The sequence below is a fragment of the Brachyhypopomus gauderio genome, chromosome 2 (assembly GCF_052324685.1).
Source record: "Brachyhypopomus gauderio isolate BG-103 chromosome 2, BGAUD_0.2, whole genome shotgun sequence".
NCBI lineage: Eukaryota > Metazoa > Chordata > Actinopteri > Gymnotiformes > Hypopomidae > Brachyhypopomus > Brachyhypopomus gauderio.
The window spans coordinates 9,655,109-9,668,537 of NC_135212.1; the positions used below are offsets into that span (position 1 = coordinate 9,655,109).

A 13,429-nucleotide genomic window follows, 5' to 3' on the forward strand; every position below is an offset into this window, starting at 1 on the left:
TGATATAGGCATTTCTCAAAAATTTGGCTTCAAGTTTAATTCTTTTGAACACCTCATCCTCATTGTATCAAATGTTTCAAATTTAACAAGCAACAAAGTGTCACAGTCGTTTATGTTAATTACTATTTACCGCCCCCCTGGTTCATACTCTGAGTTCTTGCAGGAGTTTTCAGACTTCCTGTCTCATGTAGTGCTATCAGCCGATAAGGTGATTATAGTGGGTGATTTTAATATCCATTTTGAAAATCTGTGTGACTCTCTTAGCAATCATTTTCAAGCAATTCTTGATTCAATGGGTATCACTCAGAATGTGGTGGGTCCTACGCATAACTGTAGTTATACTTTAGACTTGGTCTTGTCATTTGGTATTGACATATCCAGTTTAGCAATTCTTCCTCAGAGTGAGGCTGTTTCTGACCACAGCCTCATACAAACGAGTTGTGTTTAACTGACTGTGTTCATCGGCCACCCCGCTATCAAATTAAACGAGCTATAACACCCAGTACCATAGACGCGCTCACTGATAGGTTACCGGGTCTGACAAACACTGATCCACTTGTAGCTCCGGAAGGACTAGAGCGTTTCACCGAGCACGTCGAGACTTCCCTTTGTACAGCTTTAGACAAAGTTGCACCACTACGATATAAGAGAGCCACGGAGAGAAGAATAGCGCCATGGGGTACAATGAGCACACGCGTAGCCTCAAACGAGCCGCGCGGATCCTGGAACGTAAATGGCGAAATTTGAAGTTAGAAGTGTATAGACTATCATGGAAAAGCAGCCTTATTAAATATAAGCATGCCCTCCATACGGCAAAGTCCGTATACTTATCAGCCTTAATAGAAAAACATAAAAACAATTCAGGACTCCTTTTTAAAACTGTTTCCAGCCTTACGAGGAGTCATGAACAAAACAATTCTCTTATTCCACTAGAGTGTAGCAGTAACAATTTTATGAAATTCTTTAATGATAAGATTGATAAAATTAGGGAAAACATTAGTAGTGCTATCTCAGAGCCTGTCAACATGCCAATGCACCTTGACAGCTGTCTGGTCAGCTCTGATGCCCTGTTAGAGTCCTTCTCCCCAATTGGTCGTGAGGAGCTTATTTCACTGGTGAAATCTGCTAAACCCTCCACATGCATACTAGATGCTATACCAACCCATCTACTTAAAGAATTACTGCACAGCAATGTAGAACCGTTGCTTACTATAATAAATTATTCTCTGAGCCTGGGCTACGTTCCCAGTTAATTTAAACTTGCAGTCAAGCCGCTAATTAAAAAACCTGGTCTTAACCCCCAAGAACTGTCCAACTATAGGCCAATTTCTAATCTGTCATTCATATCCAAAATTTTAGAGAAAGTAGTTTCTTCACAACTCTCTTCCTTCTTACAGACAGAACATGTCAGAGTTATTTCAGTCTGGATTTAGAGCTCATCACAGCACTGAAACAGCACTAACTAAAGTACTGAATGATCTCTTAATATCCTCTGATAAATGACACATTTCGTTTCTCATACTGCTAGATCTCAGTGCTGCTTTTGACACCATTGATCATAATATTCTACTTAATAGACTGGAGACACTCATTGGCATAAGAGGTCAAGCACTCTCCTGGTTCAGGTCCTACCTGACAGATCGTTACCAATTTGTGTTAGTAAATAAGTAAAGTATGGTGTCGCACAAGGATCTGTACTGGGCCCCATATTATTCTCATTATATATGCTACCACTGGGTACTATCATTCGTAGGCATGGTATTAGCTTCCATTGCTACGCAGATGATACTCAGTTGTATATATCTTCTAATCCAGATGATACCACCACAACTCTCAAGATTGAGAACTGCGTCCAGGATATTAAAAACTGGATGGCGTCTAATTTTCTTAAACTAAATTCTGACAAGACTGAGGTACTGATTCTTGGGCAATTGGGCTGATATTCCCCTTACCCTAGATGGTTTTTCAGTAACACCAAAATCTACTGCAAAAAGTTTAGGTGTCACTATTGATTCTGATCTTTCATTTGACGGACATGTATGCAATGTCACTAAGGCTGCCTTATTCCATTTACGTAATATCGCCAAGCTGAGACACTTACTTTCGTTAGCTGATGCAGAGAAGCTAGTTCATGCTTTTGTCTCGTCGAGATTGGACTACTGTAATAGTCTTCTAATTGGATGCTCTAAACAGTCCATAAAGAAGCTACAACTTGTACAAAATGCCGCAGCTAGAGTCCTAACCAAGGCTAGGAAATTCGATCATATTAGTCCCACTCTCGCCGCACTACACTGGCTGCCGATTAAATATCGCATTGAATTTAAAGTTCTCCTGTTAACCTATAAGGCGTTAAATGGTCTTGCCCCACAATATCTGAGTGAACTCATTGATTATTACAACCCATCTCGCCCTTTGCGCTCCCAAAATGCTGGATTTCTCGTAGTTCCAAAAATTAGTAAAACTACAGCTGGAGGCAGAGCTTTCTCTTTTAAAGCCCCTCAATTATGGAATAGCCTTCCAGCTCAAATCCGAGATTCTGACACAGTTCCAATCTTTAAATCTAGACTTAAGACTCACCTGTTTAGTCAAGCCTTCAGCTAAAATTCCCCTTGTAAGGTGTAGGGGCTTGGGGGCCCCCAGACGTTGAGATTTCTGGTGATCTGAGATGTTAATGCTGTCATCCAGCTGTGTCTTGGCATCACTCTATTTGTGACTATGACTTGACTGGAAAGCAATGTCTCAGTGAGCCCTCATGCCTGTGGTCACCTCTGAACCCCTACCTTTAGTTATGCTGCTATAGATTAGTCTGCCGGAGCCACATGCTGATCACTGGCACGTGAGCTACGTACATTTAAATCAATGGTGGTTTAAATTCATGTCCACTCAGTCTGTATTGTCTATCTTCTTGCATGGCTCTACCCAAGACGATTGGATACAGGCACCTGCAGGCACCTGGGGGATGGTCTGGCTGCCGGTGGATGTGCCGATGCCGGGGTTCACCTGGGGAGTAACACTGCAGTCGGAGCCTACAATCAATCAATCAATCAATCAAATTTTATTTATATAGCGCTTTTTACAACAGTTGTTGTCACAAAGCAGCTTTACAAGTGCCGAGTCCTAGCCCCCAGTGAGCAAGCCAAAGGTGACAGTGGCAAGGAAAAACTCCCTAGTTTTTTGCATGAGGAAGAAACCTTGAGAGGAACCAAGACTCAGGGGGGGAGCCCATCCTCCTCTGGCCGACACCGGTCACCATGACAACAACAACAATATAGACACAATATCAGCATCACTGCTCCGACACGGAATGAAAGCCTGGCATTCATCAACAGACATTTACAGTGACAATATCAAAACCCAGAACTTTCAATTCTACCTTTTACCTAGTCTGATGTGAATTGTGTGTGACTTGTGTATTTGTGTGTTAATGGGCCGCTCAATGGAGGATGGGTTCCCTTTTGAGTCTTGGTTCTCCCGAGGTTTCTTCCTATTCCCCACCATCATAGGGAGTTTTTCCTTGCCACTGTCGCCTTTGGCTTGCTCATTAGGGTTCTGGGCCCATAGTATTGTTAACCTTGTAAATCCTGTAAAGCTGCTTTGCGACAACTTGAGTTGTTAAAAGCGCTATACAAATAAACTTTGATTGAAACTTTGATAGTCTGGGTGTGTGTGCATGGGACGTCGTCGGGTCCCAGACTCTCCTGGAAATTAAAGAAAGAGAAATCATTATACAGATATCTGACACTGGGGCAAAAGGGTCAGGACATAACAGCTGAAACTTGCTACTATTTAACACAATGAATAAACTACACTTGCATCAGTACAGGCCTGGGTCTGGGTAGCAACCTGGCCAGGGACGCTCTCCTCGGTTGGCTCGGACGTGGAGTCCTCAGCAGGGTCAGACTGGACCTGCGATGATGTAGCCGGAGAACGTGGCCCCACTGCTGCTTATGGCCCAGCCGACGGCACTCGGGATGCACGCACAGCAGCTTGAATGCCCACATGCGGTAGGGCATCCATAGGAACAGCCTGCTGTGGGAGAAGGTGTCTGGCCATGACTGAGGTTGTGTGTACACCAGCTGGAGTCCGGGAGGCGACCACCACAGCGCCAGCCTCCCAGACTGGTCTCTGGTGAAGAGAGCCCGGCTGACCCACTGATGCTGCTCTTTGGGCACCGTCTTCTTCCAGCCCTCGTGCAGAAGCACCTTAGACAGACAGACAGACAGATGTTAAGAATACGGGCTTTGCATTTTCACTGAATCTACAACAAGAACCCCAGGGCTGGGGCTGGGCTGCTCACCTCAGCAGTGGGCACTGGCTGCGTTTGGGAAGGCTGCTGCTCTGGTTCAGCCGTCGGTAGGAAGTGCTGAGGTGGGGCAGGGACGGCAGAGGAAGAGGGAGCTGGAAGGACACGCGTTAATGAGCTTATGAAGGGGAGAAACATCATAACAGCATTAGGGTACGTAAGCCTGTATGGATGACCGACAGCCAAGAAACCCAAAAGCACCAAGCGCTACTGAAAAGTCTGATGAAAGTTTGTCATTATGTGCAGCTACTATGTTAATTACATAAGCAAAGATGACCCCCCACCCTCAAAAGTAGAGTGCTATATATCATGCAATTATTGAGTTAAAGATTATGAAGATTGATGAGGTGCAGCATGAATGAATGACTATTCTAGCACCACCACCCTTCATTACCTACATTACCACTTCCATTCCCTTTCCAATACAGCTGCATTACAACAAAACAAATTAAGGCCAAACAACAAGACATTCAATACTATATGTACCAATACTAGTGTACTTCACTCAGTCCAACCTGCAGGACAACTCCCCTTCAACGTCCAGTTCCACTAACGCAGTGCTGTGGAAGTCCGGCGCTTGGACAAGCCTGTGTATGGACACAAGAAACACGTTATCAGACAGAATTGTGCTTGGAGGCAGGTGCACACACACACACAAAAAACAACACACACATGTCTCTACACATGCAAACTGTACAACCTGGGAGACAGGGCACTGTAGCCGGAGCAGGCACAGAGCGTGTCTCTGGCCGGCTGCTCTTCTCTGCATCTCTGCGCTGTATGTACTTCTGCAGCGCCTCCATCTTGGTCCCAGGTCTGACCTTCTGCTGTCGGATCCACTGGACATCGCTGGATAAAACAAAAAAACAAATCGTGAGAGTGCATCACGTTCCACCTTCAACATCCACTGCATGTCGTACATGAAGGTGGCACCTACCTCCTCTTCTCTCTGTCCTGGGCCTGGTACAGGTCCCTGTACGAGACGCTCTGGTGCACCCCAAACCCAACAAGACACTGGCCCTCCTGCCCAGAAGAAGAGGGCTCGTCCTGGCACGGTGCTCCCTCACGGCTCTCGTCGCGTCAGGAAACAGGCTCACCAGGAAGTTGTTGGCCATGGAGGGGGAGAAAGAAGCATCTCCAGACTCGCGCTCCCGTTGATGGGCTGCAGACACCATCACGGCGTAGCCCACGTCATGGGTCAGCAGCCACCCAAATGTCTGACCCCGGTACTGGCCAAACTGGACGGTGCTTTCACTCAGCACCAGCCGGGTGTTCCCGGGGTCGCCTCCTCCTGGAACAGGCCAATGAGAGGACGCAAGTACTTTGGAACAACTTTGGAACAGAAGATCGGTCCGCCAGAGGTGAGTACAGATTTATGGACTTTCCGTATGAAAAGCATTTTACTTGGGTTGTAGCGCACACTCAGTTTCAATAGATGGACCAAAACAGAACCAAACATAATAACTAAATAGATATGTACTGGTTTGGTAGCTATATACAGGTCTGTGATAGATAACTCTTGGAGAAACGTAACGCTAAGCTAGCTAGCCTTAGCTAGCACAGGTTAAAATTGTAACCTATAAGCTAGCTAGACCTAGGCTAGTTTATCCTGCTAGCTAGCTTGTATCGGACCGAAAAGGTGGGTGGGACTTTGTGTACAAATGTATAATTTTATAACGTTTGTTAAATACTACTTCAGTATAATAATACTACATAGTATAAATAATACTACAGTTTGCTGTTGACAACACTTCTCTTTTATTTTAGCACAGAGGTGGGACCAAGTCAGTGTTTTGCAAGTCTCAAGTAAGTCCAAGTCTTTATACCTCAAGTCCCGAGTCAAGTCTCAAGCAAAGACACTCAAGTCAAGTCAAGTCTCGAGTCAAGACAGGCAACAGTCAAGTCAAGTCCCAAGTCTGAAACTTGGAATTTCAAGTCGTTTCGAGTCTTTTTTTTTTTTTTTTTTTACCAATGTTGCAGGTATATTTTAAATGTAAATAATAGACATACGTTCTTTTTTAAATCTGTATTCTCCTCAAATCTTGATTAATCCTTATATGGTCCAAGGGTCTGTGGGACCCATTTTTAAAAAATCAGCTTAAAAAAATTCTACAATTTTTTTTTTTTCAAACTGAGATTCATTGGTCCTTGGCTCATTTTCTGTGAGCAACATAAATCAGAAAATATTTTCAATTACCACCCCCCCGTACCCCCCCCTTCACATTTGTATTACATACAGGGTCCAGGGTCCACTGGGCCCTGGGCTAGTCAAAGTGGGCAATCAACATTGGGTTGGGTAGTTGATAGTCGTCTGTATGACTTTAAAGGATATACAAACAAAGGACAGAGGAGTTTGGCATGCAAAGGTGAGCAACCATCAACACTTTTGATGGTTGTCACATCAGGGGTTGATTGCATATTGTCAGACAGCAGACGAAGAATCTCTATAGAGACAAAGGGGTGAGATCTGAAAGAAGCATCTTTTCTCTCAGCCCTCATTATCCCTCCCTCCTCTCTGGACCTGTGTGTGTGTGTGTGTGTGTGTGTGTGTGTGTGTGTGTGTGTGTGTGTGTGTGTTTCATCCAATCATGGGGACATGATGCTATAAATGCTAAAAATGCTATAAAAGATGGCAAAGCGATTCTCAGTTCAGACTGCCTTACAGCTGCTATTGGAAGAGACAGAGGATTTTGATGGTGATTCAGAAGAAGAAATTTCAGGATCACATTTCTGAAATATCAGAGTCTGATAGTGATAATGAAAAGGAGGATGAGCAGCAGCCAGCTCCGTTAGCACCAGCCCGTCAGCAGCTAGCCATAGGACCAGCCTGTCAGCCAGCATGATTTATGATTCATTTCCTTATTGTGTTACATTTTAATAAAAAAGTAACTAATAAATAAATGAGAGCAAACTAATTTAACATATGTATTGTTTATTTTACTTGCAATTGGGCTAAATCTGCTGATTATTTTAACAAAAAATGCAATGGGTCCACCACACCCAGCTGGACCCCAAGAAGGTAGACCACGCCCGGATCTCATCAACATGTGCAACTGAAAACACGAAGTATTAAAAAAAATTAAAATTACACCTCTTTATTGCACAGTTCAATTTGTTAAACTTAGCTGCAAAAATATTCATACTTTAAACTACAATTTTCCAGAAATAAATATTCTGTGAAAAAGTCATAAGTAGAACTCCATGTTCAAATAAAAAGTGCTGATATTTTCACAGTACAATACAAAGAACCATAACAGCATTTTCCCTCTCTTCTCTTATCTGGTTTCTTGGAGAACATGTGTGAGTGACACAAGACAAACAAATATAAGAACTGAACAATTAACAGGAATCTGCAACTTTAGACATTTCAGTAAACTATTCTGCATTGCATTTGCTGGCCAAAAGTCTGTATGTCATTTGTGCACGATGAATGATGTCCCCATAGCTGAAAACTCGCTCCACTTTTGTCAATATATTTTTTTCTCGACGTAGATGTTTTCAAATACACAATCCATGTTGAGATAGAACTGGATATTATGATGGTGACAGAGAGAGGCTCTCTTCCCCGAGTTCAGATACAGAACCCAGGGTTGCCAACTCTCACGCATTGAGCGTGAGACACGCATTTGACCGTCTTCACACGCTTTCAAGCCACACATCCGATTTCTCACGCCGGAAAAAAAATCTAGTTTATTTACCTCTGATCCACATCTATGATTCAATGAGTTACTAGTTCGCTCTGGCACCAACCACTGGCGATCGATCGATCGCGATATAATACTTAATTTGTGTACATTTTACACCCCGCCCGGTAAAAATTTACGTTCGCCAACCCCCCATTTGATTGGTTGTGCTGCAGCTCACGCACACACACGCGTGTGGAAAAGCAGAGGACCGGTCTGCGTCAGAAGGACGGAAATGAAATTAATGGGGCACACTTTATAAATATTAATATGCGTTTTAAAATTTAGATTTGGGGTAAAAAAAAATCAAGTCTTTGCAAGTAAACAGGTTCAAGTCCAATTCAAGTCCCAAGTTATTGGTGTAAAAGTCCAAGTCAAGTCTAAGTCTCTGAATATTTTTTCAAGTCAAGTCAAAAGTCTTAATATTAATGACTCGAGTCTGACTCGAGTCCAAGTCATGTGACTCGAGTCCCCACCTCTGTTTTAGCATTAATACAAGTGAACTCACTCAAAGAATAGCTGAATCCTCTCTCTCTCTCTCTCTCTCTCTCTCTCTCGCTCTCCACTCACACAACTTAACTTAAAGAATCAGTAACACAATAATCCCTTAAGGATAATTACAATATACATAAATAAATATTAGTACACGGATGTGTATTGACTTTGTATTTGTTTCTTTCACAGTACAAGTTGCAAAAATTTATTTCAGGGAGGTTACCCCCTTGAGTGTATGTGTTGAGCCGGGGGGGGTGGCGAGTGTAAGTTGTTGAGCGAGAGAAAAAAGTCTGTCGCCTGTGTGCGCGTTTGTGTGGGTCACTCGTTCTGAATTCCGGAAGATTATATGTGACTCGCGGGTATCAGGAAGCCACTACCGAAATACCGAAATCAGGGAGCCACTACAGCTTCCGGGAAACTTGGGATGTCTGCATTATGTCGCCATGATAGAATGTATTGTATGTTTCTATGGCTGTATCTCCTGATTCTTACATCGTCTCAGAAATCTGACAAGCAGGTTTGGTTGACCACATAAGTGACTGTATAAATCCAGATGAAGATTTTTGCAGGTTTGGTTGACCACATAAGTGACTGTATAAATCCAGATGAAGAAGATTTTTTTTACTGTAGAATATTTTTTTAATCATCCTGTGAACTTGGCATGTCAGGCGATAGGATGTACTGTGCATACAGTGCATTGGTCTTAGTTTCCATGGCTGTATCTCCTGATTCTTACATTGTCTCAGAAATCTGACATCGTCTCAGAAATCTGTACTGTGCATACAGTACATTTGTCTTAGTTTCTATGGCTGTATCTCCTGATTCTTACATAGTCTCAGAAATCTGACAAGCAGGTTTGATTGAGAAGCAGTTGGGCTTTTCCAAGTTCATCACTGTTAATGCAACCAACAGAGGTAAAGGCACCTAAAGTTTACCTTTGTTGTCATGACAAAATATTGATTTTATGCATGTTTGTAATCATCCTATCAAATGCAGAATTATTTTATTTACTGACTATTTAAGACTGGTTGGATATTAATGGTGCTTTTTCTTACTGATATTAAAAAGCATAAACATTGGCCCGGGGAGGAGAACCTACATGTGCCGGCACTTCGTTAATGGGTTACCTCCTCTACTGATAATGGCCATTGATTCAGTAGTTCCTAGCACCAATAGCCCTGAACTGCAGCCAAGAGCATTACCACAAAGACTCCAGCTATTTGGAGAGAGGTATGAATTTTCTTTTGTCTATTTACATTCAAGAATATTTATCTGCATGGTTTCATGCAATGTTTCTCAAACCAGTCCCATGGGAACCCCAGATAGCCTACATTTTTCCTTTAAGCCAAATTACATAGACGTTTGGTGGGCCCTGATGACTGGTTTGAGAAGCTTGGCTTTCATTTAAAATACAGGACAAATACAGTCTCTTTGGAAAATGTAAACGGTAATGTCACAGTAAAACCAACATCAGTTTAATAAAATGAATGTCTTTTATATGACCCAGTTTTGATCAAGCAATAACACTGCAAGAAAAAGGTCAACAAAAACCAGTCTACATTAACCTTGATTACAATGAATTAACTGACAATACTGCCCATACTTCTGGTATGCAGAGGTGGGTAGGAACGCATTACACTTACTCCGTTACATTTACTCAAGTAGCTTTTTGGACAAAAATGTACTTGTAGGAGTAGTTTTAATATGAAAGACTTCTACTTTTACCTGAGTAAATATGTGGTAAGAAAAACGCAACTTTTACTCCGTTACAATCGGATTTGCGCTGCGCTACCGCTACTTTCGTTTTGTAAATAATTCGTCTTTTCAGTGAGAAGACTGACCAACGTCTCGTCGCCTGAGTATGAGTGACCAATCAAATGAAGCCGGTCAATCACGTGATCACATACGCAAATTTTCTCCACCGTAGCAAGAAAGTGACAGAAAAACCTACCGAGCATCCCTGACCTCATACAGCCAATGTTTACATTACAAACGTGTAAAAGGACAGCTATATAATGCGCTGCAGGGTTGCCAAGTTTTCAAGATCACTTTTAGTGAGATTTAAACCGGGGTGGGGGTTTGGGTGGTGAACGTAAATTGTTGACGGGGGGTGTAAAATGGACACAAATTAAGTGTTATATCGCGATCGATCGATCGCCAGTTGTTGGCGCCAGAGCAAACTAGTAACTCATTGAATCATAGATGTGGATCTGAGGTAAATAAACTAGATTTTTTTCGGCGTGACAAATCGGATGTGTGGCGTGTAAGTGTGTGAAAACAGTCAAATGCGTGTGTCTCACGCTCAATGCGTGAGAGTTTGCAATCTTGGCTTTGCCAATTGTGTTTGCAAACGTGTGGACATTTCAGCCTACAGGAACTCATCAAATTTAAGGAGGAAACACGATGCGATAAGTTTGCTGTATGTATAATTTTGTGTAATGCTATATCTCTGAGGCATAATGTTTGTATGATGTAATTATTAAATGTAACGCAGTGCAATACTAAAAACCAGGTGCAGAGTAAACGGATGGAGGGGGGCTGATCTCTTCTTCCCCCTCACCGTAATACTCGGTAGGTGCCGAGTAAACGGATGGAGGGGGGCTGATCTCTTCTTCCCCCTCACTGTAATACTCGGTAGGTGCCGAGTAAATGGATGGAGGGGGGCTGATCTCTTCTTCCCCCTCACCGTAATACTCGGTAGGTGCCGAGTAAACGGATGGAGGGGGGCTGATCTCTTCTTCCCCCTCACCGTAATACTCGGTAGGTGCCGAGTAAACGGATAGAGGGGGACTGATCTCTTCTGCGTTGGTCTTCTCAGGAGTCCCCGACACGGGGGAACAGCTGCTGGCCTCACCATCGCTCTCTTCCTCTGAGCTTACGGAGGGAGAAAGGCTCCCCTCCTCTCCGGAATCTTCGCTCCCGAATTCAAACTTGGGAGGGGTTAGGGCGAAGGCACCTGCACCCACAATGCTGGGCTCTCCTGACTCCACCTCAGGGTATGCCAGGGGGATCGACTCCCTCATCAAGGCGCGGTAGCCCTCTCGCCACGCAGCCTCGTCGAACACGTCCGCATTCTTCACCCGGGCACGCGCCGGGGCAGAGGCAGGGGAAGATGTATGTTGGCGTTTGGCCTTCTTCTTCCCCTTTTTGGTACGGAACTCGTATCCTGGCATCTCATCGGCTCGTCTTTCTGTGATGATGGGTGGAGACAGGCACAACGACGGCTTTAGTGCTGACACGGTGGTTTATACAGTGATGACAATGTGAAGTCCGGTGCAATAGCGCAAGCACACGAACACATGTAGCTCACTCAAGCATGAACTTTAGACAAAGACGAGCACAAGATACTGCGCGAACGCACATTAAATAGATCTCGAGACAAGGCACAGGTGCGAACACGCTCACAGACAACCCACACCCATGGAAGTACATACATGGACATAACACGCAGACAGCGTAGCGGCACTGTCAGGGCTGGCTCGGATGCCACACCATCTACCTCCACTAGAGGCACCCGAGTCAGCCCTAGACTACATCCACGCAATCAGCAATGATCCGTCTCACCTGTTGCCATGGCTTCTTAAGGAAGCTTTTGGAGACGGATCATTGCTGATTCGTTTTGGTCTTGCCGGTACGCTATCAGCCCTTCTCTTCTTTCTCTGTAGTTGCATTTCGTTGTAAGGTGTCTCGCCACCTTAATCTCTCTCTTTTACCTTTTACTTATTCGAGTACTTGCCTCCTGCACCGCTCCCTGGCCTCTCAAGTTTTCCTCCCGCTGTTATCCTTCCTGACGGTTATTCTTTTATTTTGGGAAGGGTTTTGTTTTGTTGCAGCGTTCGCCTGCTGCCAGTATTCCCCTGGCGCCCTTAGTTCTATTTTCACGCGTCACGCGCAGTTGTAAACCAGGGACAAACACTAGAAAACCATGTTCACATACTCCGCCAAGTCAGGGAACAAATCACCAACATCACAGCTACATTACAAACATTGAGTAGCTCACCTCCTGTTCCTACTAATTCCCCTCCTGTTAACGCTGTTACAGCTCATGCCACCGCGAGTCATTCCGAACCAGTGTTACTGCCTCCAGCTCGCTACTCAGGGAATCCTGATGGGTGTCGAGGTTTTCTTTTACAGTGCTCTCTCATATTTGAGCAACAACCCTCACGTTTCCTGACAGAACGTTCCAAGATAGCCTATGTTGTGGCACTGCTATCTGACAAAGCGTTAGCTTTGGCCACGCCCATTTGGGAGAAGCAGACAGAAATCCGTCCTCATATGAATGTTTTTCTAACGCCATGAAAAGTGCGTTCTATCACCCATCATCAGGAGGAGTTGTTGGTTCGCGTTTACTTAGGCTGCGTCAAGGAAAGCTATCAGTTGCTGAATATTCGCTGGAATTCAGAACGCTGGCATCAGAGAGTGGTTGGGGTTCAGAGGCGCTCATAACCATATATCAGGAAGGGCTATCCGAAGAATTGAAAGATGAACTAGCACTCCGTGACCCTCCGGCCGATCTTGACACTTTGATAACACTCTCGGTGTGTCTTGACAACCGGTGTCGCGAACGTACATGTGCTAAACAACAACATCAACATGACATTACATCAATAAAAAACCAGTCACGTGTCTCTGAACCTCCCGAATCCAGTAATGACCCTCAACCCATGCAGATAGGCCATACACGACTATCACGTCTAGAAAGACAAGCACGTCTCCAGGAAGGCAGGTGCTTATACTGTGGTTGGAGAGGGCACCAGCAGTCCAAATGTCCCGAGCTTCAGGGAAAAGGGCCAACCCGCCAGTGAATAGGGAGGCACTGACAGGTTCAATTTCTAATCCTCCCAGTAACGGCCTATTCGTGCACGTTTCTCTGTCAGGGAGGGGGTCGGAGAGAAAACGTATGATGGCTTTTATTGACTCGGGGGCCGCAGCCAGCTTCATAGACGCC

The 13,429-nt window shown here is 44.3% G+C and overlaps 1 protein-coding gene across 2 annotated transcripts in view; it reads left to right on the forward strand.

Annotated features, from left to right (window-relative positions):
• Nucleotides 1–13,429, forward strand: part of LOC143487016 (uncharacterized) — a 105,888-nt gene that overhangs the window by 21,817 nt on the left and 70,642 nt on the right. The gene's annotated exons all lie outside the window — the stretch shown is intronic.